Source organism: Scyliorhinus canicula, chromosome 3, assembly GCF_902713615.1.
Source record: "Scyliorhinus canicula chromosome 3, sScyCan1.1, whole genome shotgun sequence".
NCBI classification, from domain to species: Eukaryota; Metazoa; Chordata; class Chondrichthyes; order Carcharhiniformes; family Scyliorhinidae; genus Scyliorhinus; species Scyliorhinus canicula.
The window spans coordinates 261,175,189-261,190,050 of NC_052148.1; positions in this window are offsets into that span (position 1 = coordinate 261,175,189).

A 14,862-nucleotide genomic window follows, 5' to 3' on the forward strand; every position below is an offset into this window, starting at 1 on the left:
CCTCTGACATCTGTCCTATATCTATCTCCCCTCAATTTAATCCGAGGAAAAAGGCTCTCACAGTCCACCCTATCTAATCCTCTGATCATCTTGTATGCCTCAATTAAATCACCTCTTAACCTTCTTCTCTCTAACGAACACAGCCTCAAGTCCTTCAGCCTTTCCTCAAATGATCTTCCCTCCATACCAGGCAACATTCTTGTAAATCTCCTCTGTACCCTTTCCAATGCTTCCACATCCTTCCTATAATGTGGCGACCAGAACTGCACACAATACTCCAAATGCGGCCGCACCAGAGTTTTGTACAACTGCAACATGACCTCATGGCTCCGAAACTCAATTCCTCTACCAATAAAAGCCAACACACCGTACGCCTTCTTAACAACCCTCTCAACCTGGGTGGCAACTTTCAGGGATCTATGGACATGGACACCGAGATCTCTCTGCTCGTCCACACTACCAACAATCTTACCATTAGCCCAGTACTCTGCCTTTCTGTTATTCCTTCCAAAATGAATCACCTCACACTTTTCTGCATTAAACTCCATTTGCCACCTGTCAGCCCAGCTCTGCAGCTTATCTGAAATGAAAATGGCTTATTGTCACGAGTAGGCTTCAATTAAGTTACTGTGAAAAGCCCCTAGTCGCCACATTCCGGCGCCTGTCCGGGGAGGCTGGTACAGGAATTGAACCGTGCTGCTGGCCTGCTTGGTCTGCTTTATAAGCCAGCGATTTAGCCTTGTGAGCTAAACCAGCCCCTGCAGGTATCTATGTCCCTCTGTAACTTGTAACATCCTTCTGCACTGTCCACAACTCCACCGACTTTAGTGTCATCTGCAAATTTACTCACCCATCCTTCTACGCCCTCCTCCAGGTCATTTATAAAAATGACAAACAGCAACGGCCCCAAAACAGATCCTTGTGGCACACCACTAGTAACTGGACACCAGTCAGAGCATTTCCCATCAACCACCACTCTTTGTCTTCTATCAGCTAGCCAATTTCTGATCCAAACTGCTAAATCACCCTGAATCCCATGCCTCTGTATTTTCTGCAATAGCCTACCGTGGGGAACCTTATCAAACGCTTTACTGAAATCCATATACACCACATCAACTGCTTTACCCTCATCCACCTATTTGGTCACCTTCTCGAAGAACTGAATGAGGTTTGTGAGGCACGACCTACCCTTCACAAAACCATGTTGACTATCTCTAATCAAATTATTCCTTTCCAGATGATGATACATCCTATCTCTTATAAACCTTTCCAAGACTTTCCCCTCCCTTGAGCTATCAGAATGCGATGGTTAGTTTTGGCGCTTGCTGAGGTGGGACTGATTATTGTAGTTGGTGAGTTGGGCAGGAAGGTTGCTCGGGGTATCCTTTTCTAGCTTTGAGCTAGGCTGAACGGCCCTTCCTTAGGGTTTTTTATTTGTCCGGGTGAGCATTGTGTTGTCTGGTCCGGTGTTTTGGCGGGTGGGGTAGGGGAGACAGTGGGGGAGGGTTGTGGGGGGGGGGGGGGGCGGTGTATTGCCCTGGTTGGCGTTCCCCAAAGGTGCAGATTTTTGGGGCACGCTGGAGTTCCTGGGGGTACAGTTACTAGTGTTTTGGCTGCAGCTGGGCGAGGCCAGGTCCGGCGTTGTGGTTGCTATCCCGTTGTTCCCAGGAGCTCGGATGTCTCACTTTGAGGGTGTTTGCGGGTAGCAGCCTGCGAGGCCGCGTTTTGCTTCTCTGGTTACGCGGGCATCTGGGGATGGGCCAGGTTCTGTGCCTTGGTGGATGTTCCCGAAGGGTCTGTGTAATATCACTCTGTGTAACTCTGTGCAACATCAGGGTGATGGATCTCTGATGGCGCTGCCAGTGGGTCACCACATACATGCCTGGATGGTGATGATCACCCGCTGTGAGGGAAGCGCTGCTGCTTCTCAGGATCTGATTGAGTCTGACTCCTGTTTTTTTTGCTGACAACCCGTTCGCACATATCCTCCTGATGGAGTCCGCATTGGGGGCTTTTGATATTGGACCACTGTGCCGGTGTGGGTGGGAGGGAGGGAATGGGGGAGCGCAAGTGGGAGGAGCCATGATGGGCAGCAGGGTAGCATGGTGGTTAGCATAAATGCTTCACAGCTCCAGGGTCCCAGGTTCGATTCCCGGCTGGGTCACTGTCTGTGTGGAGTCTGCACGTCCTCCCCCTGTGTGCGTGGGTTTCCTCCGGGTGCTCCGGTTTCCTCCCACAGTCCAAAGATGTGCGGGTTAGGTGGATTGGCCATGCTAAATTGCCCGTAGTGTCCTAATAAAAGTAAGGTTAAGGGGGGGTGGGGTTGTTGGGTTACGGGTATAGGGTGGATACGTGGGTTTGAGTAGGGTGATCATGGCTCGGCACAATATTGAGGGCCGAAGGGCCTGTTCTGTGCTGTACTGTTCTATGTTCTATGTTCTATGTGTCGGACACCATTGCTCAAGGCGCGGATGTCATACTCCAGGTTGCCACCCGGGCAGTGTTGGCCTGGGTGCCGCACATTACCAGCACCATCTCCCCCACCTGAAGTGCTTGGGACACCTCCAGTTGGCCTTGCAGACTCTGGATTGTCACTGATACCCCCTCCTGAATGTCAGGGCTGTGTTCTATCATCTACATCAGCCCAGGGGAAACCTTACCCAGAGGCTCGAAATCTGAATGGGACCCAGCTGAGTCCTGGGATCCAGCAGACCTCCGACTGCTGTCTCACCTGGGAGTTCCTGCTTCTGCCTGATGTGCATCATCAGCTGTGCGGTGCTCACCAGATTGTGCCTTTGAAGCCTGTTCACTAATGTCGCTCACTGAGATATGTGTGTCTGTGCTGGTGGAAGGTGTTGGTGATAGCTGTGACACCTCGGCAGTCGTCTCCTCGAAGCTCTCCTCTAAGGTCACCTCTTGGGTAACGGGGTGGGGAGGGTCACGATTCTGGATAGCCCAGCCTCAGGTGATCCTGCGAGACAATGAACATGTGGGCAGTGAGAGGGAAGGATACTTTTGTGGGACATGAGCAACTCACTTGAGACAGGTCATCTGGAAGAAGGGACAATGCATCTTCACATCTCTGGTACAGGCCGACCTCGCTGTCAGTGACTGCTCTCTCCTCGGGCAACCCCACTATCTCCAGGGCCCGCTCCTCATATGGGGTGAGGACTCGGGTCTTTGGCATCCCAACTCCCTAACTTTGCCTTTTCCCTCTTATTATGGACTACCTTCTCCTGGGGGGACAATGAAATGAACAAAGGGAGGACATTGTGAGCTGCATGCGGGATGGATCAGGGGGCATGTGTGGGCACCGCACTTAGACATGAAGGTGTTCTGCTGGTGGCTGCCGGGGGGTTCTGAGGAACATGCTTGAAGATTGGATGCTGGGAGATTGTGAGGTGTCAGCCAGTGCATTAGGGCAGGGGGGGAGGGTTTAGGAAAATGAGGGGTGGCAGACGGGAGTGATGCCATGAGAGATGTGGTAACCTCCCCTTGCAGCTTGTTGGAGGTTGTTCGTCTACCGACATTGGACGGCGGTCCTCCTGGTCACGTTGCCCGCACTCAGTGCAGCTGCCGCTTCCTCCCAGACGGCATTGCTGACCCTTTTACTGGCTCTCCGACCCCCACGGGGGAACAGGGTGCCCCACCTCTCATCCATGGCATCCAGAAGCCTGGCCGGGTCGGCATCCCCAAAGCGAGGAGCAGGTCTCTGTGCTGCCATCCTTGTTTCTTGGTTAGGAGTGAGTGCTGAGGGAGCGTTTAAATGCAGTGCTCCTTGCTAGCGGCGAGCAGCTGAGGCACGAGTCGGGCGGATCAGATGGCGAGGGAGCCAAGCATGGCGAGATTGACGTGGGGACTCATTTTTGTGACCAAATGCGGGTGAATACAGGCCACAATTTCACCAAAGCGGCTGGTGTGAAATGCCCTGCCAAACTCGGCCAAAATGACTTGGAAATATTTGGGGTGAATCGCACTGCATTTTGTCATGTGAGAGTACCTTTAAGAAATGGGTGTTTATAAATGGGTGTGTATATAAATATCTGTAGTGAGAGTACCTTTAAGAAATGGGTGTTTACTATTGCAGTGATGTCAGAGAGTGGGTGGAGCTGGGCTGCCTGTCAGCTTTTTACTTTTGTTTCATGCTGTTTGCAGCAGGGTGTGTTTTAGTTTCATTTTCAGTGTTGGAGCTGAAGCCAGACCAAGCAGGTGTACTGCTGTTCTCTCTGCCATCAAAAGACTATCTCTTGATCATTTGATGAATTCAGAATTATAAATGTTTTCAGTAGTGACTTTAACCTGATGTGCTTCTGATAAAGGTTTTGTTTTTAAGTCGTATGTATGTTAAAAAGGAAAGCTTAAAGGTTTACTTAGTGTTGTAGTCTTTGGGGGTTGTATTTGATTGAATAGTTGCTAAGATGTTCACTATGTTTTTAAAAGGTTAACTTGAGTTCATAGAATAAACATTGTTTTGCTTAAAAAAATACTTTTCCATTTCTGCTGTACCACACCTGTAGAGTGGGCCGTGAGCTCCCCATACCACAATCTGGTAAACATTGTGGGTCAGGTGAACTCCATGATACACTTTGGGGTTCTCTAAACCCTGGCCCAATAACAATTTATACAGTATCACAGTTTCTTTATCTTCGTTCTGCTTGCAATGCTCTTTTCCTTCAGTTCCACAGCTCGGCCTTCCCCCACTCAAGTAGTTATTATTCATATCAGTGTCAAATAGATTGTTTGACTATATGAGTTATTCTAACTGAGCACAAAGCTCTGTTAAAGCAAAACAGGTTTCCAACATTGCCAGGAATAGGAAATCAGACTCACGGATACCAAACCTAAAGACAACACCCTAATTAATCTGCAATCTCATCGTTCAGTAGAGACTGGAAATTGAAGTTCTTAGGCAATGTAGACAGGACATCTAAGCCGTATTTACTCCCCCCCCCCACCCCCACCCCGCCCCCACCTTCCCCAGGTCGATATCCCTTTATTTGTTTGATCGGTGTCTTTTCTTGCGTTATTGGTGGGATTTCAGCCTGCAGCCGCTGCGGCTGAACCTGGACTGTCTGGGAGACTTTCTGATTGAGGGGTTTGTAACATCTCAGACACGGACTGATCTCACACTGTACTTTTCTAACTCCAAAGAAAATCTGGCCCTCCACTCTTCTCCAGGTTGCGGTACATTTCAGGAGTTAGTAAGTGTTCAGTAGCTCGTCCTCAAGCTGTGTGTTTCTTCCACATTTTTACTGTTTTGGGATAATAACCCATGGGTCAGGCGAGATGGTCTTTTTATTTACTTCAGCAGTAACGTCGGCTTGGATGGCCAGTGAAATTGCTGCATGTCCAACTGACATTGAGTTTTACCAAAACATTGAATACAGTCCAGATGAATTCATTAAACGATGGAGATGGGCAGTAGATAGGTCTGAGGGAAGGAAATAGAACAATCTTAGCTTCAAATGGAAAACCTTACAGAGCACTCCCAACATTTAATACTTGAGTAAACCTAAGTTTTTTGATTAAGTACTTTGTCCAGAAATGTTGATGATTCTTGGTATTATCAAAGAACAAAGAACAATACAGCACAGGAACAGGCCCTTCGGCCCTCCAAGCCTGTACCGGTCATGATACCACCCTTGGCCAAAACCCTCAGCACTTCCTTGTGCCGTATCCCTCTATACCCATCCTATCCATGTGTTTGTCGAGATATTTAGCAACCCAATTTTTAAAATTGATTCTTTCACTGGATGTGGCTGTTGCTGGCTAGGGCACCATTTATTGCCCATCCCTAACAACCATTGTGAAGATGGCGTTGAGTCACCTTCTTGAAGCACTGCAGTCCATGTGGTGTATGTACACCCACGGTGCTGTTAGGGAGGCATGTCCAGAATTTTGAGCCAGTGACAGTGAAGGAATAGTGATATGGTCGAAAGTCAGGATGGGTGTGTGGCATGGAGGGGAGTCCCTTGGAGGTGGTGCTGTTCCCATGCTTTTGCTGCCCACGCCCGTCTAGATGGTAGAGGTCATGGGTTTGGAAGGTGTTTCCAAAGGAGCCTCGGTAAGTTGCTACAGTGCATCTCATAGACGGTACCCACTGCTGCCACTGTGGGCTAGTGGTGGAGGGAGGGACTGTTGAGGGTAATGGATGGGGTGCCAATCAAGCGGGTTGCTTTGACCTGGATGATGTCAAGCTTCTTGATTGTCGATGGAGCTGCCCTCGTCCAGGCAAATGGAGAGTATTCCACCACCCCCGTGGCTTGTGTCTTAATGATTCACTGATTTTGGGGAGTCAGGGGGTGAGTTACTCGCTGCAGAATTTCTAACCTCTGACCTGTTCTTGTAGCCATAAATAACCGATCCAACAATAATTTAGCCTTCCCTGTGCGTTATTCCTTCCTGTGCCAGAGTGAGCTGGCATGTTAACTGATGGTCCTTTTGCCATCCATCCAGAATACACTTCCTACTTTTCTTCCCAGTACATAACACCTTGCAATTGTCTGATTTATGTTGCTTCCACCACTTATTTGGCCATTGATCGGTTTTATCCTCCAGCTTATATACAGGATGTCAAAAAACTAAAATCCCGTATCTCACATGAAGGTTTGAAGGAATCAATATCAGTTTCATTTTGAATGACTAGACCATAAGTCAACTGCTTATCAAATATTATTTGATTAATGACCAACCTTTTACCTTTGTATCACCAAGGTACCTTTGTTATTGAGCATGCAGTGTTCCAGTTTAAACATAATCACCGTAATAATGTGTGTTGTATTTGCACATTCTTTCTCAATATGTTTTCTTCCAAGGTCAGTCTTGGTTCAGATGGTAGATTAGCGTCTCAGAGTCACAAGGTATTAGTTTCAAGCCCCATTCTAGGCCTGGAGTACAAAGTGCAGTGTTGCGCCTATTACAGTACTGAGGGAATGCAGTCAGGGGGAGGGGGGTAGCTGTGTTGGGAGCTCCAAACCTGCTTTACCCACATTCTGCGGCATTTAACTCTACACCGTGTACCTGTTGCCCCTGACAGTTTCCTATCCTGGATTGACACACTTGGCCTTCAGTCAGTCCTATCTATAACCCTAGGGGTGTAGGAGAGCCCAAACCCTGACCCTTGCGTTTGGAAAGGTGAGTGCGGGGGTTTTGCACACAAGGAATGCAGTTCGGTCACTTGCCTTCTCCTGAGGCTTTCCTGGTTTTCCTGAGTTTGTCGGGATCCCATAAACCTGGAAGCCACTGTAGAAAGACAACTTTGTATCACCTTTAGCACTGCTGCCTCACAGCGCCAGGGTCCCGGGTTCAATTCCGGCCACGGGTCACTGTCTGTGCGGAGTCTGCACGTTCTCCCCATGTGTGCGTGGGTTTCCTCCGGGTGCTCCGGTTTCCTCCCACACTCCAAAGATGAACAGGTGAGGTGAACTGGCCACGCTAAGTTGCCCCTTAAGTGTCCAAAAGGTTAGGTGGGGTTCTGGGGATAGGGCGGGGGAGTGGACTTACATTTGGAATCTTTTAATTCTCTGACGCCATCCCCACCCTCTCACTTACGCTAAAAAAAAAAAATCTTTCAGATGAGAACCTAAAATGAGGATCTGTCCTGTCTCCGAGGTGACATGCTAAGGTAACATTTGAAGAGCACTGACATTTTCCTGGTCAACACTTATGTCTCAATCAAAAACATTGGGCGTGATTTTCCGGCCTCTTTACAATCCCGCTCAAACAAAGCGAGGCCGGTAAATAGTCGGGGGTGGGGCGGCAAAAATGGGAATCACGCCAGGCGGCAGTTTGTGATGCAAACGGCTCGCTCCCATAGACAAAATCGGGATCTCGCCGTAGCGAGGCAAGAAACCAATTATCATCCCTTAAGCCCAATTTCCATACAATGAATGGGAGCCACCCCATATCCAACGGCCTCCCATCATTTACCGGCCTCCCCAGCAAGTGTTCACACTGGCGCCGAATAGTACTCCTTTTGAAAAACATGAACCTAGCGGAAGGGCATCTGTGGGAAGCTGAGGAGGGAAGGAGCCATCTTTGCTCACAGGCAAAGAGCCCGTGGGCTCTGGGCTTGCCACCCCAGTGCTGGATGGGGGGATGCCAGGAGCAATGGACAAAGGGTTCGGAGGTCAGCCCGCTTTGTGGAAGAAAGTGACAGAGGCATCATAATGGTTGTGGAAAAAGATCTTCAATGTGTTTGACAGTACCCCACTCGTGATGGTGCCACAGCCGTGCCACCCTGTCCTGTGTGTTGACCTTGAGACGCATCCTCATCAGAGGGGCGGAACTCAGGGGAGCTGGTGGTCACCGTCGGCACACAATGGGATGGGTCTGGGTTGGCCCTCAGCACCCCTTCCTCCCGCTCAGTGCCCATAGGGTCCTGGGGTTCACCTTGGGATGAAGGGGCAGCTGGTTCGTGCCCCGGCTGCCCCTGCAGCATCTGGCTCTGCCAGCCCTGGTGGTTTCCCATAGGCCACACGATCGTGCCATTGCCCTTAACGATGTTCCTCAGTGACTGGGACATACTCTGCAGCGGCTCAGCCATGCCCACCTACAACTGGGACAAACTCCGCAGGGAGGGCTGGGGGGGTTGAAGGGGGAGGGAGTGGAGGAAGAGTTGGGGGTCGCAAGGGAAGTTGGGGAGTGGATGCTCCCTTGGGGGGGGGGGGCGGCATTAGTGTCTACTCACTCACGCTGCCCAGTGCAGGCCGTTGATCTTCTTCCTGCACTGGAGGCCAGTCCTCCTGGTCACATTCCCCGAGCTCACAGCTGCCGCCACCTCACCCCAGGCAGCACTGGCTGCCTTGCGGCTGATTCTCCGGGATCCTCGGGGGAGCTTGAAATCCCGCCTGTCCTCCGCGGCATCTAGCAGCCTCCCCAGGTCAGCATCCCCGAATCGTGGGGCCTGTTTCCTTGGCGCCATTATTGAGAGCTGCCTGGGGTTGGCTGAGCAAGTATAGCTCAAGTGCTGCTCGACCTTGTTAGCGAGGGGCTGGTGAGTACAGCGCCGGCGAATCAGCTGACGAGCCTTCATGAGCGACAAGAAGCCCGTGAGGCATCGTTATGTGGAACAATTAATATTGAATTGCGTTGCTGGCCTCACTGGGCCGAGCGCCAGGAAGCTCGGGGCAATTCCCGCTCGCAACCACACCTAGAAATTTTTCCGGAGCATTGCGCCTATTGTCATTGCTGTGTGTGGGTTATTACCCAAAAAGATAAGGAGTAGGCCATTTGGACTATGGTGTATGCTCCCTATTCAATATCATAGGCCAATTAGCCTGACTTCGGTCATTGGTAAGATTTTAGAGTCCGGTATTAAAGATGAGATCGCAAAGTACTTGGAAGTGCATGGTAAAATAGGACTGAGTCAGCACGGCTTTGTCAAAATTTTGTCAAAATTTGTCGTGTCTGACAAATCTGTTGGAGTTCTTTTGAGGAGGTAACAAGGAAGGTAGACAAAGGAGAACCAGTGGACGTGATTTATTTAGATTTCCAGAAGGCCTTTGACAAGGTGCCTCATCGGAGACTGTTAAATAAGTTAAAATCCCATGGTGTTAAGGGTAAGATCCTGGTATGGATAGAGGATTGGCTGACTGGCAAAAGGCAGAGTGGGGATAAAGGGGTCTTTTTCAGGATGGCAGCCGGTGATTAGTGGTGTGCCTCAGGGGTCTGTGCTGGGGCCACAACTTTTCACAATATACATGAATGATCTGGAAGAAGGTACTGAAGGCACTGTTACTGAGTTTGCAGATGATACAAAGATCTGTAGAGAGACAGGTAGTATTGAGGAAGCAAGGGGGCTGCAGAAGGATTTGGACAAGCTAGGAGAGTGGGCAATGAAGTGGCAAATGAAATACAATGTGGAAAAGTGTGAAGTTATGTACTTTGGAAGGAGGAATTTAGACATAGACTATTTTCTAAATGGGGAAATGCTTAGAAAATCAGAAGCACAAAGGGTCTTGGGAGTCCTTGTTCACGATTCTCTTAAGGATAATGTGCATGTTCAGTCGACGGTTAAGAAGGCAAATGCAATGTTTGCATTCATGTCAAGAAGGCTAGAATATAAGACCAGGAATGTACTTCTGAGGCTGTATAAGGCTCTGGCCAGACCCTATTTGGAGTATTGTGAGCAGTTTTGGGCCCCGTATCTAAGGAAGGATGTGCTGGCCTTGGAAAGGGTCCAGAGGAGGTTCACAAGAATGATCCCTGGAATGAAGAATTTGTCATATGAGGAACGGTTGAGGACTCTGGAGTAATCTGTAATCGTTGGAGTTTAGAAGGATGAGGGGGGATCTTATTGAAACTTACAGGATACAGCGAGGCCTGGATAGAGTGGATGTGGAGAGGATGTTTGCACTCGTAGGAAAAACTAGAACCAGAGGACACCATCTCAGACTAAAGGGACAATCCTTTAAAACAGAGATGAGGAGGAATTTCTTTAGCCAGAGGGTGGTGAATCTGTGGAACTCTTTGCCGCAGAAGGCTGTGGAGGCCAAATCACTGAGTGTCTTTAAGACAGAGATAGATAGGTTCTTGATTAATAAGGGGATCAGGGGTTATGGGGAGAAGGCAGGAGAATGGGGATGAGAAAAATATCAGCCATGATTGAATGGCGGAGCAGACACGATGGGCCGAGTGGCCTAATTCAGCTCCTATGTCTTGTGGTCTTATCTGATCACAGTCCCAGTTCTACTCAAGGTCTCCTTGAACCCCCCCTGCAGATCCAGAACCTGTAAATTGGCCTGGAATATATTCAACGGCGCAGCGTCCACTGCTCTCTCGCAGTTTGCCGATTAATTGCTGCAAATTCCCACTAAACAGCAGGAACTACAGAAGTAATAAAGTAACTGTGGAACGCTCTGGAGCATTTTGAGGGTCTGAGAGATGTTATACATTACAGGTTTGTTGTTTCCTCTTGGCCGCACTTGGGGAACACTCAGTTCCTGGAAAGAAGTGAAAATTGGCAAATTTCTAACGGGCAAGACAGATTTTGTGCTGTAAGAGTGTTAAATGTTATGGAACAAAGGTGGGCAGATGGATTTATGATCCACGATCAAACAGTGGAAAATCAGAACTGGGTTAAACCTCCCCAGTCAGATATATTCCCATGAGCCAGTCAGCTTTTCATAACGTCAACCATTATGATCAGGCCAACAGTGTCACTTATTAATGGGACCTGGGGCGATATTCTGCTTGCTGGGGCTCTGTTGCATCTGATCCAGCCCTATGAACCCTTACAAACCAAAACCTTATTAGGTTGGATGGTCCTATGTGGGGTGTTTTGTGCTAGTAGGTTGTATAGTTTAACTGATTAAGCTTGAACAGTATCTTTTCACACACTCGGGGTATTCAAGCTTTGTTGATTTAATTAAGTGGGGTGCATACCTATCGGGTGAACAAAGAACAATACAGCACAGGAACTAGCCCTTCGGCCCTCCAAGCCTGTACCGGTCATGATACCAAACTTTACTAAAACCCTCAGCACTTCCTTGTGCCGTATCCCTCTATACCCACCCTATCCATGTGTTTGTCAAGATGCCTTCTGAACAGCGTTAATGTATCTGCTTCCACAACCTCCCCTGGCAACGTGTTCCAGGTACTCACCACCCTCTGCGTAAAAAACGTGCCTTGCATATCTCCTTTGCCCCATTGACCTTAAACCTATACCCCTTAGTGAATGACCTCTCCACCCTGGGAAAGAGTGACTGCCCATCCACTCTATCCATGTGCCTCATAATCCTGTAGACCTCTATCAGGTCACCCTTCAACCTCCGTCTTTCCAATGAAAGTAGTCCGAGTCTATTCAGCCTCTCCACAAAGCTAACACCCTCCAGACCAGGTAACATCCTGGTAAACCTCCTCTCCAAAGCCTCCACATCCTTCTGGTAGTGTGGCAACCAGAATTGTGCATAATATTCCAAGTATGGCCGTACCAAGGTTCTATACAACTGTAGCATGACTTGCCAGTTGTTATACTCGATGCCCCGTCCAGTGAAGGCAAGCATTCCGTATGCTTTCTTGACTACCTTGTCCACTTGTGTTGTCCACTTCAAAGATCTGTGGACCTGCATGCCCAGATCTCTATGACTTTTTATATTGCTAAGAGTTTTGCCATTTACGGTATATTTCCCCTCTATGTTAGACTTACCAAAATGCATTCCCTCACATTTGTCCGGATCAAACTCCATTTGCCATTTCTCTGCTCAAGTCTCCAACCTATCTATGTCCTGCTGTATCCTCTAACAATCCTCAATGCTGTCTGCCACTCCACCAACATTGGTGTCATCTGTGAGCTTACTAATCAGACCAGCTACATTTTCCTCCAAATTGCTTTTGTATACTACAAACAACAGAGGCCCCAGCACAGATCTCTGTGGAACATCACGAGTCACAACCTTTCATTCAGGAAAACACCCTTCTACTGCTACCCTTTGCCTTCTGTGACCGAGCCAGTTCTGTATCCATCTTATCACCTCACCTCTGACCCATGTGACTTCACCTTTTGTACCAGTCTGTCATGAGGCACCTTGTCAAAGGCTCCAGCACCTCCCTCCCCTCATCAATCATCTTTGACACCTCAAAAAGCTCGATCAAGTTAGTGAGGCATGACCTCCCCTTCCAAAACCATGCTGTCAATCACTAATGAGTCCAGTTGTTTCCAAATGGGTATAAATACTGTCCCTGATAATTCTCCCCCCATCATTTACCAGCTACCGATGTGAGGCTCACCGGCCTATCGTTTCTGGGATTATCCCTGCTACCTTTCTTAAACAGCAGTCCCACATTAGCTATTCACCAGTCCCCTGAGATCTCACCTTCAGCCAATGAGAATACCGATATGTCAGCCAAGGCCCCATCAATTTCCTCCCTTGCTTCCCCAGTATTCTGGGGTAAATCCCATCTGGCCCAGGAGATCTATCTATCTTAATATCTTAAAGACCCAACACCTCCTCCTTTTCAACGTTAACATGATCCAGACTGTCCATACACCCTACCCAAGAATCATCTTCTACAAAGTCCTTTTCTTTGGCGAACATTGATGTACTCATTTAGTACCTCGCCCATTTCCTCTGGCTCAACACATAGACTCCCCCCACTGTCCTTAAGTGGTCCAATCCATTCCCTGGCCACCCTTGTGCTTTTTACATATGAATAAAAAGCTTTGGGATTTACCTTAATCCTACTTGCCAAGGACTTTTCATGACTCCTCCTAGCCCTCCTAATTTCCCGCTTAAGTACCTTCCTACTTTTTTTATACTCTTCAAGGGTTTCGATTGTCCCCACCCCCTTAGACCGTACAAAAATCTCCTTTTTCTTTTTGACGAGGTTCACACTATCCCTCGTTATCCAAGGCTCCCTAAACTTCCCATACCTGTCCTTCATTCTCTCAGGAATGTGACTTTCCTGAATCCTAATCAACTGTTGCTTGAAAGACTCCAACATTCCGATGTTGGTTTATTATCCAACAGCCGCACCCAATGCAAATTCTTCAATTCCTGGCTAATGTTATCGTAATTTGCCTTTCCCCAGTTTAGCACCTTAACAGGAGGGTTAGCCTCATCCCTATCCAAAAGTACCCTAAAACGTATGGAATTGTGGTCACTACTCCCAAAATGTTCCCCTACTGAAACCTTAACCACCTGTCCAGGCTCATTCCCCAATACCAGGTCCAGTACTGCCCCTTCCCTAGTTGGACTGTCTACATATTGCATCAAGAAGCCTTCCTGGATTAACCTTACAAACTCTGCCCCATCCAAGCCCCCAGCACTAAGTGAGTCCCAGTCAATATAGGGGAAGTTAAATCCCCGACCACAACAACCCTGTTACTTTTGCACCTATCCAAAATCTCTCCACCTATCTGCTCCTCTCTCTCTGGCAGTTGGGGGCCTGTAATAAACCCCCAACATTGTGATTTACCCCTTCCTGTTCTGAACTCTACCCAGATTGCCTCATTGTATGAGCCCTCCGAGTGCCCTCCCGCAGTACGGCTATAATAGTCTCCTTAACCAGTAATTCTTCTCCCCCACCCCTTTTACATCCCCCTCTATCTCTCCTGAAGCATCTATATCCTCCAACGTTCAGCTGCCAATCCTGCCCTTCCTTTAACCATGTTTCTGTAATAGCCACAACATCATAATTCCAAGTACTAATACGTGCTCCAAGTTAATCTGCCTTACCTGCTATACTTCTGGTGTTGAAATAAATACACTTGAAACCACTGTGTTTGAGCAGACAGGGTGATGTTGTTCTATTATTTTTGTTCTCTATTTCCCCTTCAGTTATTACACTTTCTAAGCTAACGCTCTGGTTCCCACCCCCCTGCCATACTAGTTTAAATCCTCCCTCACTGGCACATGCCACAGGGAGTAATGAGATTACAACTCTAGAGGTCCTGTTTTTTTAGCTTACTGTCTAACTTCCTGAACTCCTTCTGCAGGACCTCATCACTCTTCCTGCCTATATCTTTGGTACTATGTGCACTACGACCTCTGGCTGTTCACCCTCCCCCGCCAGGATGTCCTGAGTTCGTTCAGAGATATCCTTGACCCTGGCACCAGGAAGGCAACATACTATCCTGGAGTCTCTTTCACATCCACAGAAGCGCCTATCTGTGCCCCTTACTATAGAGCCCCCTATAACTATTGCTCTCCTGCTGCTGAGCAACAGAGCCTGCTGTGGTGCCACTGTTCTGGCTGCTGTTGTTTTCTCCTGATCGGCTATCCCCTCCAACAGTATCCAAAACGGTATACCTGTTAGAGAGGGGGACAGCCACAGGGGATTCCTGCACTGACTACCTGCCCTTTCTAGTGGTCACCCATCTGTCTGCCTGCACCATGGGCGTGACCACGTCTCTATAACTGC